At 45.5% G+C, this 15,297-nt stretch overlaps 1 protein-coding gene across 6 annotated transcripts in view; it reads left to right on the top strand.

Annotated features, from left to right (window-relative positions):
• SLC45A4 (solute carrier family 45 member 4) overlaps window positions 1-15,297 on the top strand; it is a 92,380-nt gene that overhangs the window by 13,589 nt on the left and 63,494 nt on the right. For 2 of the 6 annotated variants that reach the window (XM_068933449.1, XM_068933441.1), the window contains exon 1: window positions 10,399-10,533. The exons of 1 other annotated variant lie outside the window; for it this stretch is intronic. The gene's annotated coding sequence lies outside the window, so the exon portion shown is untranslated. 3 more of the 6 variants (XM_068933445.1, XM_068933442.1, XM_068933444.1) reach the window with 3 other exon arrangements.

The following is a 15,297-nucleotide window of genomic DNA, read 5'->3' as shown; positions in this document are numbered from 1 at the left end:
TTCTTTGGACAAATCCAGATGCATTTGCACGGAGACAGGGACAGACTGATCCCCAGCGTTGCTTCTATGCCAAGCGTCTCATTTCTGTTCCAGCCTCCTGCGGTGCGAGTGCTCTTCAAAAAAAAGAGACAGAAAACGTCAGCATTCATAAAACTACTTCTTTAGCGTCAATCTCTTTGAAAAATGACTACCCCTTTTCTGAGGTTTTTTTTGGTGTATAACTTTTCCTCCTTCACTCCCCTCTGAAAAAAATATTCAACTTGAGGCAGAGAGCAATTATGGAAAATTTCAGGCTGAATGGTTAAAGTGCAGCCAACTTGTAAAGTAATTGGAAACATAAGGTTACAAAGGAAAGTGTTTGGCAACTTAAGTATCATGCTTTGGGATGAAAGGTGCTCTATAAATGGAGGATTCGTTTTACTGTGAGCTTCCCTCTCTCTGATATGTTAATTGTGTTTTGCCTGATCCCTTGACAGTTCATTAATTTTTTGTCTCATTGCAGGCTGTTGAGCGCAGATAAATTTCAAGCTATTACGGGAACACCCTAGAAGTTTGTATGGAAAGGAAACTCAGTGTTTCCTGTATCATCCTTCTGGGGATCTTGAAAGAGTTCACAAAAACCACTTAAGCAAACTTTCTTTGCTGGATAACGGAAGGAAAGGAAACTGTGAACAAGCAAACAACACTCAATTCCATGAGACAAGAGATACTCATAGGTCATTAAAGAGAAAGTAAAGTCAACCAATGCAACACACACGCACACATCCCTACTTGTACTCTGAAAGTAATGGGAGTCTCTGTGACATCAAAATATTCCGCACCTGCACAATATTTCTCATCTATAAAAACCTAAATCTTGCAAACCCCCAGGGAGAAGAGTGGTGGAATATCTGTCGCAGCAAAGGTATGAAGTCTTTTTGAAACTTCTGAGGTTCTAATAACAAACCACTGGCTGCACTGGAAATGGTCATGCATTGGCTGGACAACTTCAGCTTCTTCCTTTCATCAACAGCCCAGTCATCAGAGGTCTGTTACAATCAGTTCTGAATTTGTTGTTACACATAGATCTAAGGCAAAAGTCTGAACAGCAGTCAGATTTTCTGAGGCTGGCCTCAAGTGCAGAATTCATAAAAAACTCAGAGATTTGGAGCAAAACAGAAGTTTAAGTACGCAAATACATCTTCCACTTCCAAGCCCCGGAAATATTGGCAATGCCAACTTACGGACTTGTTCCTATCTCTGAATATTAAGCCACTTTCCAAAGGGTGTGCGGTCGGTGTGTTCTCATGAACCGTCAGACTGCGTGTCTCCCTCCTGATAACTTTTAAACCTCTTGGCTTCAGCTGCATTTCCGAGAGAGATCAAAATCAAGGAGCTAATGAAATTCTGTAAGTTTGTTAAAAGAGGTGGTTAAAGGAGGAGACCTGAAATGACTCATCTGGAATATGGAATCTGTGGAATCTGACATGAGCAAATCCACATGGAAGAGATGTATCTGCTTAAACCATAGGAAAATTTGTGGTTGAGTTTGTAGTCAACCAGACATAGACCTGTAAGGAGAAATGGTTTTGGGGAACTGTAAGCAGTAAGGTAAGCATGGTGGGGGAAGCCCCCCTCCGTTGACTCTCATCTCTGGGAAGGTCAAACAAAAGGAGGTGACATAAAGCTGATATCCCCTACAAAATACCCCTATCAGAAGAGCAACAGTTTGTGCAGCAGGATAACTGGAGCTCAATATAAACAGACTAGGCCATCTGACAGGTAATTTCCAGGACTATCCATTAGGAGAAAACAAGGCAAGTTTTAGCTCAGGTCAGTGTCCCAGAGTCCCCCAAAACTTCTCTGAGCTTCTCCAGCCATACTCCAACCACAGCTTCACCAAACCACACTGAGAGGTGCCGGGAAACAGAGTTGCCCACCAGAGGTTTGCAGCATCAAAGTATAGATCACCAAAGGCAACATCACAGACTCGCTGGACATCTCAGAAGGAAGGTGAAAGACAGAGTCAACTCTGAAGCCAGAGCTAGCATGTCTCCAGTTTGAGTCTGATAAACAGTGAGAAAAAATTTGAAGTGTCTGGTGTTTACTTTGTAGCTGTTATAGAGTTAAAGAGAACATTTCTGTCTCCCAGGGAGCTGACTGGAAATTTTGGAAAGGCCTTTAAGAAAATATCAATTATGAAAACATTTTTTTCTGACAGATTCTGTAACATATGCTGCTGGTCTGACCAAAATCTCTAACAGAAACAAAAGAGTGAGAAAAATATATGAAACTTTTCTCAGCTCGGAGACAACACTTCGTTCAAATTTAGAGCAATTCATTCAGGATAGTTCTTGTTTAATTGGGACTAGAGGAGGCCATGTTTTCAGAAATATAACTGATCGTATGACAAGAAACAGCTAAACTCCTCAAAAACATACCTCATAGTCTGTTCGCAAAGCTCTCTGCAGTAACTGTGCTTCCCTGGGGAGATTGCTGAACCTCCCAAATAGCCTTATTGCTAAAAACTTTCTCTCCTCTAAATTTTCCCTTCCTTATCTTAAGTCATAGCCATCTCAACAACTTTGGAGGTTGTGAATAACCTCCTTCATTAAATTCGTTACCTGCTGAGCTTCTGTCCCTATATCATCCTTCCTTCACACGAGCAAAGAGCCTGTTATCAACTCTGCATGCAGTCGTGTGTGTTGGGAAAGGGAGGTAGAAATTTTCTAGTTTTTCTGTGCTACGACCCAGACAAGTGCTAAGATGTTCTCATGAAGAGTATCAGTCCACATCCACCAAAAATACTACAGTGGAAGTCCAGAAAAATGGTCTGAGACCCAGTTAGGGAGAAAGGATCTTCATTTCTGTTCTGAAAGATTGAGAAAGTATTCCTCAATGTATTTGACTCACTAATTATGGGAGACAAAATCAGAAAGCCAAAACTTTTGGTCCTACCAAAAGGGCTCCAAGGTACTTAAGTTAGTTGAGTTGCCAGTCTCCCTCTATATGCATAAGGAAAGAAGTTACTGAAATGAGGGGATTGCCCAAGTAAGAAGAGCAGCACATCTCTATTGCCATCCTGTTTTGTCTGCTGTCGGCACTGGGTTTGCACACACAGCTCTAGAAAAGATTTATGCCACCTCCGGGCCCCTCTGCAGCAGGTTCTGCTGTGATCTGGAAAGATCTGGGAAATGTTTGAGGGAGACAATGGAAATGCTTAAGAAGGAACTAGAAAATACAGCTGTTTTCTAAGGGCCAAAAGTGAGAACCAGAGCATGACGTAGCCTAAGAGAGACGTTATGATAAAGGGCCTGACCATTATCTGCCGGCAACCTCAAGTTGAAATAAGGTCTCAGCAGTGTCTGTTGCAAGCCAGAGACTAAGGCCGTGCTTTCACGCTAGATTCCTGCTAGATCTAGTGCCTGTGGCACGAATCAATGTGTGTAGTCGATCCAGCAAAAAAACATTCATTTTCTGTGCCGGGTATTCCACCAGATCGACTAGATGAACTAACTAATTCTGAAAATATATCATCACCAGATGGAAACAAGAGGAGCAGAAGAGCCCCTTTTTGGAGTAGCTAGCTGTTAAATCATTCTAGCTGTACAGTGAAACTAGACCCCTAGAACAGCACTGCGTGGTCTCCATGCTGTACTTCCTGTAGAGAGACTTCCCCAAATCAAACAGTTGCGTGACAATTCATGACCAGGTGATATTCAGTTCTAGGAAAAGGGAAAAGTTGCTGAGCACAACTAAATATTTATTAATTACAAAAATTGTGATTCTGACCATTTTCACCTATCTTTTAGGGGGAAAAAAGTGATTACAAGAACCCTAAGATATCTCAGTATTTTGCCAGGGATTTTAATTTCTTTGGTTCAATCGCCCTTGGACTTTGGAAATGCATTTTAATTTTTTTTCTCAAAGTTTAAAATGGCTTTAATATGAAACACTTCAGAGTCTGCAGCTGTTTGGTTTTGTTTGGAATTTCAAGTAATTAGGATAAAAATTATTTACCCAATTTCTTTCAGTTCCTTGGTCACAACTACCAACACAGCCTGATCAGAGTTATTCTTGAAACTTGGTTTGCTTAAGTGGTTTAAATAGATTTCTATTTCAGAAACAAAATGAGAGCCAACAATTTCACAAGTAAAAGCTCGAGGGCTATAAAACTTGGCTTCACTTAAGACTCCTAACATTGTTTTTATTATCTTAATCACTAAGTTCTTTACATACTAATTTTCCATCCCTTCGCCAACCAATGCCGATCCAACTTGCTCTTCCATCATCCAGGTGAGGGTTACTCATCTTTTCAGGGGGACACAAAAAAACCCTGAATACAGTCAGCACAATAGTGTCTATTCTTGCTACTGTTCGTGGACCTATGCTAGCACTGAGTCATAGCTGCGCAAGTCACTTGAGCTGTAGTTCCTCCAGGTTGTTTCCTCAGATTTTCCAAAAACACACAAAATTCTGCAGGTTTTCCAGATGCAGTTTCCAAGACACAGGGCTAAACCATTCGAGTTCCTGTCTCTGCTGGGACCCAGAATATTGCAAACACTGATTAGGCACGGTCCCGATTAGGCAAGGGAAGAGATGAGATAAGGCACAGTGCGTGGTAGTAACAGGCCTTAGCAGAACAAAGTGAAGCAGGTCCTCCAGGGAAGGCTGCGCAGGCTTTGGGTCCCACCTGGTTGATCAAAACAGTAACACCTGCATAGCTTAAATTCTGCTGTAGCTAAGAGACTGCAAGACAACAAGGTTGTTGGAAGAGAGATAAACGCCCGGCTAAAAGCCCTGTTTTAGAGTCTAGCTCCATAGGCTAAGCATCTGCATTGTGACCAGGTAAAATTAGATATTTGATTCTGTACTGGACTAGCTCAACCTGCTATAATCTACAAGTAAGTTAAATGCATGCAGAGTTGTTTTGTTCTGAGACAGTAGGGAGCCAAGACATCTCTCAAGTGAGACTTCAGCAAAGCCAGTTTTCCAGCACGCTAGCAACTGCCTGCAGGAGTCCATACAGTGAGAAAACTCGCGCAGCTCCTGGGCCTAGTCTTCTTTCGGTATTCCCTCGTGTAAACTGGCAATAATACTAGCCAATCAGTAGTAAGGTAGCTTTACCAGCGTAAAACAAATATGAATGAAGTCACTTGAAATTCATCTTAGACTTAAGTAGCCTCCTGTATTTCAGGCTTTGGTTCAAGGTGTTGGTTTCTTCGCAAACGGAATCTGATCAAAATATATCCATTTTTCAATCTGGTTTTGAATACAAATAGACAAACCAAGTGCAAATATTCGAGTGCAGCAATGGAAACCTCATAAATACCATAGTCAAGAGTTAATATGAGACAGCTCAGAAGGAAGACTGGACTGACCAATCTCAAATCACTGCCCAAGCTGAGAAAAACAGAAAGAGTAAACAGGATAAAAAGAGGTTTAAATCCCTCCTGATAGCACTATTGCAAGGTAAGAAGTGACTAAACTGAATCCTGTCATTTTCAAATGTTGTCAATCGGTATTTTAACTGCCCTTAGCACTTAACTAAGGACGGAAAACCACTGTTCTTTAAGGTCTATCAAGTCATCCCTTGTCAACTATAAACTGCACTGGAGCTTAATTCCTTGCAGTTTTATTACAAAGATAATTATAGACCGCATATATTCAAAAGGCAGGATAATTTTACAGCTGTGCAAACCATTCCTTAGCTGTGCAAACTAGGAAAATAATGATAGAGAATTATCATTCTTTAAGGCATGAACTAACTCTGAGACCTCACCAGTGGCAGCAGCAGCAGCAAACACATCTTATGGCCTGTATTAGCATCTGGCCAACCTAACTGCTGAGCTTGAGACTCCATCATGAGCTGTTCCTTTTTTATAAGGGGAAAAGGAGGGTGTAAGTGCTGTTTCTACTGCAGCTTTCAGCCCCTAGAAAGAGGCAAAGATGAGTTTGCTTAGGACTGTCGACACCGCTGTGGTGTGACAGGAGCCAACTGGCTCCAGATGGGTAAACTTGGGCACAAGAGAGGGAAAAGGGCTTGGTCACACTCTGTATCTGCAGGCCCGGCCCGAAGCCATTTGGCTCTGAGAATTCAAGCCTGAAGTCAAGTTTGCCTACCCAAGACAACCTCACCTAGCCAGAAAATCTGCCTGTCTGGGTCCCAGTCATGTACTGGCACACACTACCCTGCCATCCATGAAACCGTCTTATGACTTGTTTGAGTCCCAACAAAATATCTTTTGTTGGCTTCCCCAAGTTTACAGCCTTATCTGATGGGCAGAATTCAGAGTCATCCCAAAGCTTTTAGGGCGAAAAAAAAAGCATTAAGGGACATGGGCCATTTTACACAGCCATTTAAGTTCCAGTTTAATGACAGCATACGATGGGGGAGGGTGGGAAGAATGATAAACAGCAGTTTCATGGACTGAGCACTGTTTTCCCACCAAGAATGAATCAAATACCCTCTGCAAGAGATAATCTGGGGATAAGTTAGAGGCCAAATGTGTAAAAGTTGAGACTCATTTTTCATGTCTTGTTTACAAGCGTCCTGGCTGAGAGGCCTCACCTAGGTTTCTGGATGCTCAGATTTGCTTCAAGTCTAGCCTCAGGCCTCCCAAACCCACGGCCACTCCCAGTCAGAAGACACCTCTGTAAGTTGGCTGTGTCAGATGTCATTAAGTCTGAAAGCCAGACAAAACAATCCCCGTCCATTCAGATGACGAATTACCTTTTTTAAAGTGCCGGTTTTCAAAGGACTTAGAAGCAGCAGTCTCATGAGGTTTTGGATAATCTAGGATTCCCCGCATCTCATATAAAGCAATTCACACTAGATCTGAACACTGGCAAACAGTCAACTAAATGCATTATCGCATGATAATGCTCAAACATTTCATTAATTCCTAACCAGCTGTCCTCTGTTCCCTTACCCCTTTCATCATACAAACATTTCTTTAACTGTCTGAGGGAGGGGAGAGGGAGGATCACACACAGCCTCATAAAATTCCTTCACCCGCTCTGCCTGAGGCAAGTTATTTCTTTTGACACGCATGTAAAATAATATCAGGGGTGTTGTTTGTTTGGCTTGGCTGGATGGTAAATTTTCATAACAATTTTGTAAGCCAAGTACCTGTGAAATGCAGTACAGAACTCAGGGCAGCTTGTTGATAATCTGCAATCTGATTCATCAACGCATCTCATTAAATAGGGAAGACCCCTTGTTTCATTTTGTATACCAAGGCATCATACAGCAAGCTGCAAGGCTTCTAAGGATATTGCTGTCTGGTGTTCAGTGGCCCTCTAGATTTTCTCTAAAATCTGTAGGCATTGCATGCCAGTCAAATCAGCGCAAGCAAGGACTCAGTGAGGGATCCCCCATAGCTGCAGGATTTCTCCTACTATGTGACCCACAAGATGGAAACGTGCACCCTAAGAGTCCCTAAGGAGATTTTAAAGTCACTACTTCCAGATGCTTTCTTTAGGGAAAGCCACAGCCCTGACTCAAGTGCCTCAGCTCGCTACATGTTGCAAGGGCAGAACTGAGCTCCTAGGAAAAGCATGAATAAAAAGCAGCCTGCTGAGCAGGGGCCTGCTTAAGATAGATCGTTATAACTGCTAGGAAGGGGAATGCGCCTCATACCTCGCTGCCTACCACGATTTAGGGGCTTTACTCTTGTCCCTCTCCTGGGAGAAAGTTACATCCAGGTGGCACCTCCGTGACTTGACTGACACAGTCTAGTCCAGACTGCATTCACACGTCTCTCTATCTGAGCACTGGCACAGGTTGCCCAGAGAAGTTGTGGAGTCTCCTTCGCTGGAGATATTCCAAACCCGTCTGGATGCGATCCTGGGCAATATGCTCTAGAGGACCTCTGTGCTTGAGCAGGGAGGTTGGACTAGATGATCTCCAGAGGTCCCTTCCAACCTAAACGATTCTGTGATTCTGTGAAAAGGGAAACTTGTCTTTTCTCCCCTGCAAAGACTTGAGGGTGAGCATATTTATGACGGGTTAAATATTTGGGGCTGAATAAAAACTTCAGAGGGAAGAGGTGGGTCTGCTTCGTTGTTGTCCCTCTCCCTCGCCCCATACTGTTCATAACAATTTGGATTTTTTGAACTAAAACGTTTGCTTCATGGAAAACTGCCCTTTCCGGCTCTTGGCTCAGCTAGTGGCTGACAGTAAGTCTCAAGTGAAAACCACATAAGGAAATATAATGGAGATACTGCCTAGAAACGCCTCAAATGTCAGGGATAGATAAGGACCATGCTTCACCACAACAGCAGGCAACAGAAGAGCAGAAAGATAAAATGTTCGCAGGTATTTTAAAGTGTCTGCATACTTAATATGGAAACGTCAAAACACCTTTTGCTACAACAAATACATGGGAAACAAGAAACACGTTTTAGAACTTGTGCCTACACACACAACTTGGAGCTTTTTAACTGGTATTTTCAGTTGTGTTAGGATCTCACGTAATTTCCAGTCGCTGAAGTCTTTCTTTTCTCTTACCACAAGCCTTTAGATTTTTATACTGCTATAAATTTTAGGTATATTTTGCTTCCTCTGTGGCAGAAACTTTAACATTTTATTATGCTATGCATACTTTCAGTCGTGATATAAAGGTTGTTGTTTTATTGTCAAGAGTAGGTGTTAGACTGGGCTGCCGTTGTCTCTGTGGCAGTGTTATCTTTTCCGTCTGGCTAACTAACATGCATTTATTTTGTTGTATTTTTTCAAAAAGCTAGCAATGTGGACACAGCATTTATAAACAGCAATAACATGTCAGAAAGAAAACCTTCTTTAAATAGACTTTGGGAGTGTTCAGCAGAGGATGATTAATTCTGTGAGCTGTACACGATCGTGATCAGGCACACGTTTGAAAGCACTTTGCCTGAATTAGCCTAAAATAATATAGATGGATGCAGTTCTAAAATATAAGATGAGCTTTTGTTTGTTCCTTCTGGGTTTATAATCATCATATTTTTGTTAGATTCAAAATTCGTGTTGCTTTTCAATAGCGCGTGGATGTGTGCAGTTCTTTCATTTGGCTTTCTGCGGCTTTCCTTTTTCTTAAGTCTGGTATGCTCAGTGGTTTATTTATTCATGAACTGCACAGAAAGACGTTCACAACAAAATAATTCTGTTTTGGAGTATATACTAACAGCATGTCAGGGAACAGAAAACAATTACCCTTATGCAACATACATTTTTGGATGCCGCTCACCGGCTGCTTTATGCAGCCCTCGTTTACGTAAGTAATGAAAATTAAATGATATGCTACCCTGCCCAGCGCAGTCAGCACAGCTGAGACACAGATAATTGTGAATAATAATAAAAAAAAAGTGTATCAGTGCTAAAAAAATGGGGTCTTTAAGTTTTATAGCGAGCTTACACCGTGGGCTCACATTGCGGCGCGACTGCGGCTGCAATTAGAGCCTCAGCTTTTTAATTTCCTGCAGGATGGTGCGCAGTGTGCCTTGCGCGCTGCCCGCCCCACGAGCCCGGAACGACCCCCGCTCAGGGAGGAGGGAAAAAAAAAACAAAAAAAACCCAAAAAAAACCCCAAACAGGCGACGTCTGTGTGACACAACCCACCCCACTAAAACGCTGAACCGGCTGCGTGAAAACCAAGGGGGAATGAGCAGCCTCTGAAGACGGGAGGGCTTGTCACGCCGGGGTGGAGGTAACGAGGGAGCAGCGCTGCCGGGGGGGGGTGGAAGGGGGGGGTCGGGGAGGCACCCGGCACACAGCCCAACCTGAGGAAAGGCTCTGGGCTGAGCAACGGCGAGAAGGAAAAAAACAAGCCCAAAAAACCCCAAAACACCCTCTGGAAACCCGCTCGGCCCCGCTCGTTGAGGGGGGGGGGGGGGGAAGAGAGAGAGAGAGAGGGGAGGTGGCCCAGCCGCCCGCCGCGCCTCAGCCGCCACACAGGGCAGCGGCGGGCGCCTCCCGCGCGGCGGCCGTTAACGGGGAGGCGCGCGGCAGGTGGCGGCCTGAGGAGCGACCGCCGCCCTCGGCCGCTCAGCCGGCCCCCGCAGGCCGGGAGCTCCCCTCCGCTCCCCTCCGCGGCCGGAGCGGGGGAGCAGAGCCGCACTCCTCCTCCCGGAGGAAGGGAAGAGAAGCCGAAGGCGGCCGCGGCCCCGCCACCCGCCGCCTCAGGTGGGGCGCCGCCACCGCCGCCGCCCCTGGGGCGATGCCCAGGTACCCCCGTAGCCAACCCCCCCGTCTCCCTAGCAACACGCCGGGCCCCGCCCCCCTGCTTTGCATATTCATGACCCCCCCCCCCCCGGCGCGGGGCAGGAGGAGGGGGCGGGGAGGGGGCGGAAGCGGAAGCCGGGAGACGGTTTCCGAGGAGCCCGGTATAAAGCGGCCGCTGGTGCCCGGTGTCGCCCGCCGCGCTCGTGCCGCCGTGAGTGACCTCACCCCTCCCTCCTCCTCCTCCTTCCCCCCCACCCTTCCCCACCGCGGCCATCTCCCGGTACCGCCGCCTCCTTCCCCCCAGCCCCGCCGCGCGGAGCAGGTCCCGGGTGCAGGGGGAGACCCGGGGGCAGGTAAGGGGGCCGCCTTGCCCGGGCCGGGGGGAGAGGGATTGGGGAGAGGGAGATACGGGGCTGTGGAGGTAAGGGGAGAGGGTTTGGGATTGAGGTGAGGGAGATGGGGGGCTGTGGAGGTGGGAAAGGGGTGTGAGGGCTCAGGGTGAAGGAGATGGGGGGTATGGAGGTAAGGAAGGGATGGGGAGGTGTGGGGAGAGGGTTTGGGGTGAGGGAGATGGGGGCTGTGGAGGTAAGGAAGGGATGGGGAGGTGTGGGGAGAGGGTTTGGGGTGAGGGAGATGGGGGCTGTGGAGGTAAGGAAGGGATGGGGAGGTGTGGGGAGAGGGTTTGGGGTGAGGGAGATAGGGGGCTGTGGAGGTGCGAAAAGGGTGTGAGGGCTCATGGTGAAGATGTGGGGTGTGGAGGTAAGGAAGGGATGGGGAGAAAGGGATGGGGAGATGTAGGGAGAGGGTTTGGAGTGAGGGAGATGGGGGGCTGTGGATGTGGGAAAGGGGTGTGAGGGCTCATGGTGAAGGAGATGTAGGATATGGAGGTAAGGAAGGGATGGGGAGATGTGGGGAGAGGGATTGGGGAGGGAGATGGGGGCTGTGGAGGTAAGGAAGGGATGGGGAGATGTGGGGAGAGGGAGATAGGGGGCTGTGGAGGTAAGGAAGGGATGGGGAGATGTGGGGAGAGGGTTTGGGGGGAGGGAGATGTGGAGGTAAGGAGGGGATGGGGAGATGTGGGGAGAGGGAGGTATAAGGTTGCCGGAGTGGGAAAAGGATAAGTAGCTGTTGGAGAGGGATTGTGGTGAGGGAGATGGGCTGTGAAGGTAAGGAAGGGATGGGGAGATGTGGGGGGAGGGATTGGGGAGGGAGATGGGGGCTCTGAAGGTAAGGAAGGGATGGAGGGATGCGGGGAGAGCGATTGAAGGAGGGAGGAGAATGAAAGAGTGGGCATAGCTTGATGTGAGGGGGTGAATGGTTGGATGAATAAAGTAGGATTACTTTGGAGAGGCTTGAAAACTTGGGTTGTTTGAGGGGGTCCTAATGAGGTGAAGATGGGGTGAGGAAGAGGTGACTGAGTGCTCCTTTGGCATTACGTTGGGTGGTGAATATGCTGGGAGAGGACTTGTCAAAGGTGCTAAAGATGGAGATTAGTTTAGCCCCTCGGACTTAAGCTTTGAGGTTTCTCTGCCACTTTGGTAATTCCATGCTTAATCTGTAACCTGAGCTCAGTGCTTTACCATGAAGCAGTTCTAAGTCCCACCTCCCCGAATGTGGTGTGCTTGTGGGGGAGTACTGGGGAGGGAGAAATTGCCTCCTCTTAAACCCTTACAAGACTTCCCAGGTATCCTGTCTAAAAACTAGTTTTCCTTAAGCTCCAGATGTTTCATGGTATCAGTAATTAGAGCACCTTGGAGCTGCAACTTTGAAGTGGTGATCGCCTGCCTTTGGCAGGTGCAGAAACTGCTATTGACCTTGAAAAATACTGTCCCTTTGTGGCAGTTGTGCTCTACTGCAATGAGTCATGTAGCTGTAGTATTTGAAGGATTGACCTCCTGTAGTGTGTGTGTGTACAGAGGAGGAAAGGAGAGAGGAAAAGATCTAGCCAGGACTCAGCTCAATGCTAGCTCCAGTGACTAAGTTGATATTGCTGGAAGTTGGCTACTGCAGCTAGTTACAAATGGGAAGGGACAGAAAAGAGATGTTGCAGGATGTTGCAAGTCTGACAGAAGAGGTGACTACTTTGTGTTGTAGAAAGGGGAGGTGCTGCATGAAGCAGACCTAAAGTGATACCTAGCACTGAAAAGATGGAGTGCAGAGACTTAAATTGCAGTGTTAGAAATGAGAAGAAATACTGTGAGAAGAAATCAGTTACAGCATGTGTCCATAATACTGTGTGAAAGCTGTTCTCCAGTGTGATCTGCATCATGTTGCACTTCCTTGTGTCAGGCAGTGCTACTGAAATATTTAATGGAATATGACTTGAGCTGGCACTTCAGCTCGGAGAAGGAGCTAGTGAATACTTGCTGCTTTCCTTTAGACCTCAAGCTTTTCATCTGGCAAAAGTAGTTGCTGGTGTGATCGCTCTGATAATTTTACTGCTCAAATGCAGAACGTGCATAGCTTGTGTATGCCTTCTCCCCCCCCCCCCACCAGAATTGCAAAAGATAAGGTCTTCCTATGAGGTTTGTTTAATGATTATACTGAATAGTTGAAATGTTCAACAGGCCTAAGTGTTCCCTTCCTAAATAAGGAAAAGGGCTTGAGATAAGAGATTAAGGTTTCTAGTTGACAGTCTAGCTATAAATGCTCCTAAAAGTGCTTTTTTACTATAAGTTTAAAAAAGGTAATGGCACCCTTTTAGGCTTCTAAAACGCCATCCAGTAGTCTCACAGGCAGCCAAAAACAGTTTATTGGTTCCCATGTCTGTCAAAGGTGGTGGCAGCTGCTATCTTGGAAATGAGAGCCTCATTCCAGTATTAATGAGATTAAATAGGGTGCTTAAGGGGCTTTTCATGACAAAATAACAATTTCCATGATCTAACGGGTGGGATCAGTGGAACAATGTCTATTTTAGTTAGCTATTTGTACTATTGGAGGCCAGTTCATGTTAATCGGCTCATGCCTCACTGAGCAAGGAAGTGACAGCAATTCTTGCATTTGGTTGTATGTAACTGAGGCATCTTGAGTAAAACTGAAAACCTACGGCTCTATAGATAACCCTCTTACATAATGCATGCTAACTCCTCTTGGAACCTACTGCTCTTCAGGAGCTTGTCTCTGGAAACAGTGAGCAAAATCTGCTAACATCTTGTTTGAGTGCTGTTGGAGATGCTTGCAATCAAAGGTATCTCTTGCCTGCAAAGCTGAAATGTGTTCTTAGCAGTCTAGTCTCTGTACACTTTCGATAGATTTGTTGCTTTCAACTGTCAAGGAAGTGTCTTCTCCTGTAGGTGTCCCTCATTAATAGTGAGAAGGTGGTATATTTAAGACTATCTTTGCATAACTGGCAAACTTGCTGCTGCTGCTGCTCCATGTTTTTTTGTAAATTGAAGACAGAAGTGCAACATCTGGGTAACCTTTCAGTGGTGCAGCACAAGTGGAATATTTATGTGGATTCCAATGAAGCTTAGTGTGGTGTAACTCAAACAATGCACATGCATTTATATCTAAGTACACGTGACCTAAATTCTTCACACTGAAGCAAATGCAGCGGAGGAGTGCCTAGGTGAAGAGCTTTCTGAAGCAACTGTGTTTATTCTACTGTGTGGAAATACAGGCTCTGAGGAGCTTAGCAAAAGCAGGCTGAACTTGGACCCGTCTCGCAAGGCTGTGACCTCAGAGGTTAATTACTTTTAAACTCACTCTAGTCTTGGATTCCCTGACAGCTAAAGAGTTAGGGCTTGGTAATTTAATATTGCCCTGCTTGTGTGCTAAGGAATGTGTGAACTCTGCCTCTTTCTCTGTATAAACTTGTTTTTCCAAAAAAATGGATCATTCCTAAAAGCTATATGAGAATATTCCTGTTAACTGATACCTGTGGAGCATTTTGTTAGTGAAACTGCATCTAATGCTACTCTTTTTTTTGGGGGGGGGAGGGGAAGTCAAAATGTATTGCTGATTGAGTAGCTTAGAAAAGATGTTTGAGCTTTGAGAGGCATCTTAAAATGCCTAGATGGGAGTTTATTGCTGAACTGACCTAGTAGCTGCAAAATAATGAGCAGAGTTGTGACTGAAGTTCTTCCTTTATGCAGTAGCATTTGATCTTGTCTGGCTTAATCTTCATAAACTAAATTCTGCCTGTGGTATGCTGCTGTCATTCTCTTCATAGCTGAATGCTTTGTGACTCCAGACTTGACTCCTAGAGCAGGTAGATAGTTTCTCACGAGTACTGTGGGCACCTCAATTTACATGTTATGCAAAAGCAGTGAAAGCCTTTCACAGTCCTATTGCAGGAAACTGCAGTTGGAAATTCTTCCTGAATTTAATGGACAGTCTGTCTCTACTGTTTCTCCTAACAGTAGAAGCTAACCTCAAATACTTGCAGCAAACGATGAAGCAGCATGTGTTGAGCAACCCTGCACAATAACAGTGGTATCATGCTTGAGATAAAAGCAAGCTCCAGTTGCTATTCAAACTGACTTTGATAACCTGATCATTGCTGGCATAAAAGCATGCCAAACAGAAGTGAAGCTACTTGGCTTGAAATGGGACTTCCCAGTTCATCTGCCAGGGTAGCTGCTGTGGAAGCAGTGAGGCCATCATGTGACATGGGGGAAGTTCTCTCAGCTTGCTGAGTCTGACTGATAGTGCAGCTGTTCTGTGCTGCACTAGGATCTTAAGGAGACCAAACGACCTTTACCTGTATTAGCTGCGAGATCCCAGGCTCTGGGCTATTGCAGCCATAGGCGTAAAATTCATCAAAGCTACTTCAGCTGTAGCATAAGTGTGTGGAACTGTCTCTGTTGGAGGAGGCTTAAACTGACTTGGTGGTTCTGTGCACCCAGTCCTTCAACGTGCAGCCTGCTGTCAGCCTTATTGTGCAGCTTCTGTTCAGAAGTGCAGGTAACTCAAATACTGAATGCAGTGGTTGTTGCTTGCTTAATGTATTGGTGTTAACCTGGGGAGTGCTTGAAACAATATTCTTACAAATAAGAATACTATTCTTGCCTAGTAACTGCTTTCACAATGAGTCCAGTGAACTTTCTAGCACAGCAATGTATGTAAGTCACTATAAAAAATGCAAACGTTTCTGGCGAATGCAGTTGCCAGAAAGC

This window comes from Struthio camelus, chromosome 2 (genome assembly GCF_040807025.1).
Source record: "Struthio camelus isolate bStrCam1 chromosome 2, bStrCam1.hap1, whole genome shotgun sequence".
Lineage (NCBI taxonomy): Eukaryota > Metazoa > Chordata > Aves > Struthioniformes > Struthionidae > Struthio > Struthio camelus.
This window is presented reverse-complemented; position numbering and strand designations above follow the sequence as displayed.